The 8,887-nt window shown below is 38.4% G+C and overlaps 1 non-coding gene across 1 annotated transcript; it reads right to left on the reverse strand.

The window, feature by feature from the left end:
* Positions 1–717: 717 nt before the first annotated feature.
* Positions 718–820, reverse strand: LOC118163328. Its single transcript, XR_004748987.1, has one exon. It is a non-coding gene; the product is annotated as a U6 spliceosomal RNA (small nuclear RNA).
* Positions 821–8,887: the final 8,067 nt, after the last annotated feature.

The following is an 8,887-nucleotide window of genomic DNA, read 5'->3' on the forward strand; positions in this document are numbered from 1 at the left end:
GTCTATTCCTTTAAAATGTAAAGCAAATGGCTGAAATGAAATGTGGGATACAGGGGGAGAAGAGAAAATCAATAAACCAGGAAACTGTAAATGATGTGGAAATAACTTCTTTATGTTTTCCTGGCTTTGTGGTTCATAGTTAGCACCAGTACATAAATCTAAGAGCTTTGTTCAAGGGAATAAAATCGGTCCAAATCTAAAGAGTGTTGTGGTGAGTTTCCTTTTCCTCAATGAATTCTTCTATGAAATGTGAGATGTTATTTATTTATTTATTTATTATTTTATAGTACTGTGTGTTATTTGGTTATCAAGTGTTTTGGTTTTAATTACTTTTGTAATTTTATTTTTTTTGTATGTTTTCTGTATTATGTGTACATATCTCATTTCATTACCACTGATTTTCCAAAACTGGAGTTCACTGATCCTGACAAACTTCCATTAAGTGTTTCTATCAGAAGGGAAGAGAGATTTTAAAAATATGTACTGAAAGTCATCAAGTACGTCAGAGATATTGTTTGGGTTACCAATAAGTGTTTTATGGTGCCTTGAATTTGATGTTCCAGAACACAGAATGGAATGAAATGGAATGCAATGGAATGGAATAGTTCACTTGGAAGGGACCTCTAAGATCATTGGCCTGACTGCCTGAACACTTCAGAGCTGACCAAAAGTTAAAGCATATTAATGTGGGCGTTGTCCAATGCCTTGTGAACACTGACAGGCATCGGGCATCAACCGAATTTGCATGTAATCTTTATGCAGGGGCCATGCTAATCTTCTATCATTCCAATTTTAGTGTATGTGCTGCTGAAGTGATCACGTGTCCGAGTCTATCTTAAAGGCATTAACTGATTAGGAATGCATTTTTAGTTGTGACTATGTAAACCTGTGCTGGGTGTCTATACAATGAAATGTTATGGGGTGAGAGATAGTCCTTAGGAGGATTTCAGAGATCATTCCAGCTACAGGACTACTGATAGATTACCACAAAAATACTCTTGCATCTAGGAAGATTGGCCCCTTCCTCATGATTTCAGAAAAAAAAAAAAGAAAAAAAGAAAAAAAAAAAAAAAGGTGATTGGGAAATGGGCAAGCAAGGTTGGTGTATATCACTAGATGCAGGTATGTCTCCTCATCCATCATTTTCTTGCTTTTCACCTGTATACTAGAGGCTTGTTAAGTACCTCATATATTGACATGTCTGAGAAAGACATGAAGGAAAATGTTTGGTTTGGGGATGTGGGGGCTGGATGTAGAACAAATCTAGCATTCAGCCATCTCAATTGTAAATTGAGGTGAAATGGTCTAGAGCTCTCCCACCTTCAATCCAGCCACTCAATAGGAGAAGATTTATCAGAGTTTGGGTCAGATTCAGAGGAAAACATTGGGACCTGGCATGCCAGAGTAGTGCAAAATGATTAAAAGGAATGAATGGATGCGGAAAAGTTTCTAAGGAGAAGATAAGCAGCAGTGCCAGGCCTGCTTAATGAACAGCAATTAACAATGAGGGTGCCAGAGAGTGGGAACATCACTATATGTGGAAATAAAATATCTGTGTAATATTATATTGTAGTCATTAGGGTTCTCACAAGGAGCATGTGCTCCAGGCTGACAACAGCTACTCCTGATTTCATTATTTCTAATCACAGCCAAAAGTATTTCTGCCATATTTACAGCACAGACCTTTGTGGTTGGTCTTGGTCCTTAGGGCTTTAAAGATTTTTGTTGGACATCTCCAGAGTGAGGATCTGGCAAGACCTGAAAGGTTCATGACCTGGCATGGCAAGATTATGTGGTCAGTGAACCTGCAGATGGACTACATGTTTATGATCTGACCCTGCTAATGGGGGCTTAAAATGAATTTTTTCAGTCAGTTACTTTATTCCTGTCAGAATGGAGTGCCCGAGTAAGCTACTTAACTAGTCATGACAGGGATTTTATTCTTAGAAGGAGCAGGTAGGGGATTTACTTTAAGTCTAAAGAATGTGCAGAGTATAGATAAAAAATAAGATTCTTCACAACAGATTTAGCTTACTTCACTAAACACAAAGCATCTGACAACAGATAAAAGTATTCTTATATTTAGTCACTTTGATAGGTATTGATTTTTATTTTTCTCCACAATTTATTTCCAGAGAATGGCCATAAAGAATTACAGAAGGATAGGTAGAAAGAGCTTCTCATTTGGTGGGCTAACTGAAATCAATGAAGCCAGGGCTGCAGACATCATCTGAGGCCCTGGCCTGTAGGATCCCTTCTTTGCATGAGGAACATGTTATAAATCCTGTGGTAGTTTGTTTGTTTTCTGGTTTCTGATTGAAGTAGTGGGGCGGTGCTTGTAATGTAAATATTTGCATTAAATTAGAAATCTTGGTTTTTAAATTCTGTATTTCAAATTACGAATGGGACAACTCAGCTACATAAACAGTGGTGATACATAAAAATGGACAGAAACACAAGGAATAAGCACATACTTGCAAATATCAGCACACATTTTTACTTTGTTCTTGGACAAGAGGAAAAAACTAGAATGAAAAAGAAATAGGAGCTCATTACAGAAAACAGCAGTACTAGAAGTGTTGGGATTAGTGGAAAAAGGATGAGTGATTTTACAAATAAGCTTCACTTTTTTAGATGTGTTAAGGTGGAAAGTAATTGGAATCTATGGAGTATAGATAACTAAGAAAATGTCAGTTGATGACCCTACGGAACAGGAATTTTGCCATAGCTTAATTGGGACTGTCATTTTACACTGTGCTTCATCACTAACAGTTCAGAGATCTGATCCACAAGTGATTGCACCAATTGGAGTATTTCCATTGCTTTCAGTGATCTTTGGATCAGACTCATGCTGCAGATGCACCCCTCTTCTGTCTAAGGGATAATTTCAAACTCAACTGTCAGAGCTATCAGAAAAGCCTTAGGCAAGGTTAGGAAAGAGCATCTACATTTGGACAGAGACCTTGAGATGTGAGCAGTATAACGATTTTTAAAACCACGACTGATTTTTCTTGGACTAAAAATTTAATAAATGTATTCCTTTATTGCTAGCTTGTAACAGCCAACCTTCCTAGCAAAAGTAAAAAATTTCCTGTTCATTGACTCATCTCAAGATCTTTGGAACAATTGTATCCTGCACAAGTCCTATTAAACTAAATGTGGTTTATTTCTACTTTTCTTTCACATAGGAGTCATGTGTTTTCTATGTGCAAGCATCAGTTTTGTTAGAGTCACTGAGCAGTGCTCCGCTGTTTACTTAAACATATTGAACATGAAGTATCAGAATAATCCCTTGACCTCCAACAGGCTTTTCACCTGTGAACATTTATGCAGAGCTCAGACATTTGGTGGGACTGGGGCAAGGGTGTTCATTAACTCTCAAAACAGAGTCCAGATACTCAGTTTTGAGAGTAAATTTCAGACTTTAAATGCTTATTCATCCCAGGAAAAATTAAACTACTTTTCTGTGAGCCTGATTGCTAGATGTAGTGATTTGATTCTTTTTAGAACTAGAAAGCAAACACTTCTACCAGCCAAGAAAAAGTAAGATAGCATCTATTATTGTGTACCCAGTCATTGTCGCTCTTCCACTACACTGTGAATATCTGTCTTTTTCTGCTGTGTCTTCAGATAGATAAAAGACTCCAAAAAAAGTTGTTCAGCTTTATCCAACAGTGTATTTTACAATACATTAACTCTTGTTCTTTCCAATAGAGCTTTTAATGCAGTCACCTTACAATATTTAGCTATAAAATATATTCCTGCTAGTGTCCTCTAAATAGATTATTTCTCAAAGATAACACCCCCAAAAGTCTTTTTAGTTGCTGTTGGTGAAAAATATATACATATATTGTTTAATTTCTCGTGTCTCCAAATGCTGCCTATCTCTCTGTAATTGTATAGCATTATCACTGCTCACTATTCAGTCTATTCTTGCATAGAGAATTGAAACATCATTCGAGTTTCCTCTGAGGATGGATTAACAAGATCTGCTGTGACATGACTTGATTAATTAATGAGACTGGAGTATTCTTTGGTCCTTATGTGCTGTTCTTGAACTTCTTAGATGGGAAAATTCTAACCTTCAATATTTTAGAAGCCAACTGGGTAAAGCAAAATTCTTGTATGACCTTCTCTAATAATAAAACTGAAAATCCATTATAGAGTGCACCTGAATAGTTGTACATATTCAAGGTGATTTAATTCTTTCTTTTCCTTTTCCTTTTTTTTCTTCCTTTTTTTTTTTTTCATATTTAAAGAATGAAAGCACATGTGGTTGAAGTACAGAGTACAGAAATCTACTTCACAGACTGTTTAAAACATAATCAGATACCCCTCTATTTTTCCTTTAGCAGCCTTCTAAAAAGAGAAATATCTCTGTGAGTTCTGCATTTTGAAAAGCAATCTCACCCTGCACACACGTCCCTAATGAAATGAAGAAGGTTCTCAAAGGGTAAATACAAGATGACAGCTAGCATATGCCATCCATTGGCTCTGTTTTAGAAACTTTGTGTCCATAATTGTGTAACAGGTATGCAAAACAACCTCTGTGATATATATCAAGATATGTACATTTCAATACATCCAGATCCGTCTATCTGACCAAGAGACTGAGACTAGTCCAAGACCAAAAAAATTTCTTCCATTTTTCAGATGACATGCACAACAGAGATGTCCAGATCCAAGAAGCATAATAGGTTCCTCTAAAAGAACTCTGACTGAATTGGAACTCTGAAACTTGTCTCCTACTAATAGGATTATTTTTTTCAGCATTATATAGTGAGCACTATGAAACTAAATTGCCTAAGAGCTGTGGGAATGTCAAGAAATCAAAATCATTGGTAATGTGGAGATATGTCAGCATTTGTCGTTTTCATAGTAGTTGACAGTCCTTTCTAGGTAGAAGGGATTTTAACTGGGAACTGAAGAAGTTTCACAGAAAGAAAGATCTGGCTGCAAGCAAGTGAAAGCAGGTTAATTAATCATTCACTGACTAAAGATCAAAACCCTACAAGAATTTCTGGAGATTGTGTCGTAGGCAAAGAACCCTTCTCTCACTTTTTAGAGCTATAGCAGAGAACGTTTGCAATAGAAATGATGTTTGGAGCACTTTAAGCACTGTCCTGTTGAATAAAAGAGGTGTAAAGACCATCTTTATCTTCACTGGCTACCTTTTAAACACTGTTTTCTTGAATAAATGCATTCTGTCAAAGCCTCCAAGATTGAGCATTCCAGAATCAACAGGCAGGAGAACTCCTTGCTTGCAATGCTGGAGAGGACAGAGGGGAGCCTGATAATACTGTAAATTGATTTTTTTTTTTTTCTTTTTTTGGTAGAACTTAGTTGGTTTTGTCATAAAGTCATCTCAGTGGAAACTCTCAGGATCTATAGTTTGCATGTTAGTGCTAAGGATGGTATATAGTTTTTCGCCACCTTCCCCACCGTGACCAAACAGAAAGAAATCCTTTGTGAACTTAAGCTCACAAGCCTTACTTACATTCTGTACTCCTCTCAATAATTTTTTTCTCAGTATGTTAGTGTAAATGTTACAAATTTCATGTACAATGAAAAGCAGTTGGAAATTAGGTTTGCTATTTAATCAAACAGGGATCAAAATGATTGTTGCTATTGTATATGAAGAAAGGCAATAACTATGAAATGTACATTTCCTCCTCAGAGATATTTTGAAAGAAATTAATAAGATTAACATTGCAGATGTCAGCTATTTTTGACTTTGTGAATGCCAGACAGCATTAGCAAAAAAGAACCAGATATAAGTTCTTATTAGCTAATAGCATTAGGCCGCTTCCCTCCTACATGCAGGCATGAGATTTGTTTTAATGAAATTAGACCTGAACACATCCAACAATCCTAAGTCAGTAGTACAGCTAGGAAATAATTTATTGTAGGTGACAGAGAACAACTATAAAATACAAACTATGTCTAGTGAAATGGAAAAAATGAATTATTAGCCACTGATGGCCACCAGTATTACTGATCTCAGAAGGATAATGACAATGGCAGACATAGCATCAGTGGATGAGCAGGGTTTGCATGGACCTCTTGAAATGAGTCAGGCCCTTTGTAACATCATGGAAAATCTGAAGTTGTCTTTGCCCATCCTAACTTGGGGGTATGAGAGTTACACACAGCTGCTTGACTTCTCTGCATATATAAATTGTGCCATATCAGGGACGTAAATATTCCCACTGAAAATGGTGTTGTACATAGTCTGGACAAGTATTAGTATAGTTATCCAGTATTTATATTAACTTTCTTTCACTCCACCAACTTGCAAACATTTCCATAGAATTTTCCTTCATTAATGTTTGACTTGGATAAATATCATAGAATCATAGAATGGTTGGACCTTACAGACCAGCCAGTTCCAACACTCCTGCCATGGGCAGTGACACCTCCCACCAGACCAGGTTGCCCAAAGCCCCATACACCCTGGCCTTGAACACTTGCTGGGATGGGGCATCCACAGCTTCTCTGAGCAACTGTCTCGTCCCACTTGGTGGGTTGCGAGAGAGGTGAATCTTTATAATACCACAACAAAAAGGCTATCTCTACTTGGCAGGGCCACAGAGGTGGCTGAGTCATGACAATATCTCAGAGGAACACTACAAGCAATTTATTGGTTCTTTCTAACAATAATCAAAAAACATGCAGAAAAAGGTGTTTTGCACAGGTGTTAATGCTTCATCTATTGCTTTACTGCATAACTGGAGGGGAGAAGGGGTTTCTCCAGCCTTGGATCCAGTGTTGTTTTCTTGAGTCAGGGTCTTGATCAGCAGGTCAACACTGGCAAAAATATGAGCCCATGTTTATATAGTCTCATTGATCCAGGACCACCCAGATGTGTGGTTTGTTGTTCTCGAAGCTTCAGAAGGATTCTCAGAGATAGCACAACCCCACCTCACCCCCAGCAAGTTGCCCAAACTGATGTTCCCCAGCCAGAAAGTGGGAGCAGAGAAAAGCCTCTGCCATCCTGTCTCTGCAGGGCTCCAGTCTGTCAATCTCCTGCTTGAGTTGTTTGAGGCAAAGAGAGGTCAAGTTCTTAGCAACGTGGTCCAGTGCCTCACAACCCTCATAGTGAAGAATTTCTTCCAAATATCTAATCTAAATCTACACTCTTTTAGTTAAATGCTATTACCCCTGTTCCTTTCACTACATTCCCTGACAAAGAGTCCCTCTGCAGCTATCCTCTAGGCCACGTTTAAGTACTGAAAGGCTGCCAAGAGGTCTCCCTGGAACCTTCTATTCTCCAGGATGAGCAACACTAACTCCTACAGCCTGTCTTCATAGGATAGGTGCTCCAGCTCTTTGGTCATCCTTATGGCCATCCTTTGGACTCAGTCTAAGAGGTCTGTAACTGGAACGCAGTGATCTAGGTGGGGTCTCACAAGAGCAGAGTAGAGAGAGAGGGAGTATCACCTGCCTTGACCTTCTGGACAGACTTCTTTTGATGTAACCCAGAATACAGTTAGTCTTCTGAGCTGGAAGCACACGTTGTTGGCTTATATTGAGTTTTTCATCAACCAACTTTATTTATTAGTTTAGATTTGAGATGTGAAGCTCCTCACAGGTTGTGCCTAACCTGCACGTGCTCAAGCCTTTCACCTGAAAATACTTCCCTTGAAACTAGAGCTGTATAGATCTGTGGTTTGTCTGTCCAGTTCCAGTTTTGAACATCTGCACTGAAATCAGTGAACCTGCATCACTTTTTGCCCCAGAGGAGCTTGCTTCTGGACCTAAGTAACATGGATGAAGCAGTCTGGCACATCTGAAGGTGTCTGGGAGCTAAACCAGATAACCAATGTAAAAGCAAGGTAAAGCAGATTGACCTAAGAAAGCTGAAGAACAGTAAAGGTGATCAGAAACTTGGGGGAAGGGCATATAGGGAAACACAGTAGGATATATAGGTGGAAGGAAATCTTGGACTGAAGTGCAGAAAAAATGAAATTGGCTGTTGAAGTTAAGATGATAATTAGAGGCTGGGAATGACTTTTTTTTTTTTTTTTTCCCTTTTTTCCACTAACTGTAAAATGCCACTTTTTAGAATGAAAATAGAAGAACCATGAATCCCACAGCTCCCCTGCTCACAGAAATATATATATATTTATATGTATGTATCTTTAAAGCCCTGCAGAAAATACATAAATGTCCTATTTTCTCTAAATGCTCAAGGGGATGTCTTGCACTCCATTTTTAAAAATGCCATATTAAGCACTGTTTCACATTTTATTCTCCTATATAAATGGGAATGTACAATAACATCCTATGTGTATCTGCCACATTCAGAGCATGGTATATAGTCTGATCACAGGAGGAGAAGTGTTATCAGCTCTACTTTGCAGGGCAGAAGAAAAGCCGCAGTGTCCACTGTTCTACATTGTGTCCACAAAAGTGAACCTCAGATTAGGTGCACAGAAGATGGAGAATACAGCTGCCCACAGCTGTGAAAAGTGTAGCATCAGGACTCTTGACCAGTAAGGTGGGGTGGTTTTTGCTCTCCTCTGGAGATGAAAAGTAAAATTTTACTGCACCTAGCTGTTCATCCAAAATGTCCCTCCCTCAAAGGCAAGTCAGCAGAATAAAACATCTGCTACTGTCTCAGTCATCACCATTTGCAGTACAGTGATTTATTTTAAATCACGGAGGAAGGCGGGCTTTTGTTATAATCCCCTTCAGTGTTCCCAAGCTGCTGAGACACTGATAGACACTCACTTCTGTTGAGCCTGTTTCGGGGATGGTGACCTTCAGCACGGAAAATAAGAAGTTCAGTTTTTAGGAAGGAAGGCAGAAGCCATAATGTGTGACTCAGTGGCTACAATTCAGCAAAGCCTTGCATTTTGCCTGTAATTAGAGAAGATATTTGTTC

This window comes from Oxyura jamaicensis, chromosome 2 (assembly GCF_011077185.1).
Source record: "Oxyura jamaicensis isolate SHBP4307 breed ruddy duck chromosome 2, BPBGC_Ojam_1.0, whole genome shotgun sequence".
Classification (NCBI taxonomy): domain Eukaryota; kingdom Metazoa; phylum Chordata; class Aves; order Anseriformes; family Anatidae; genus Oxyura; species Oxyura jamaicensis.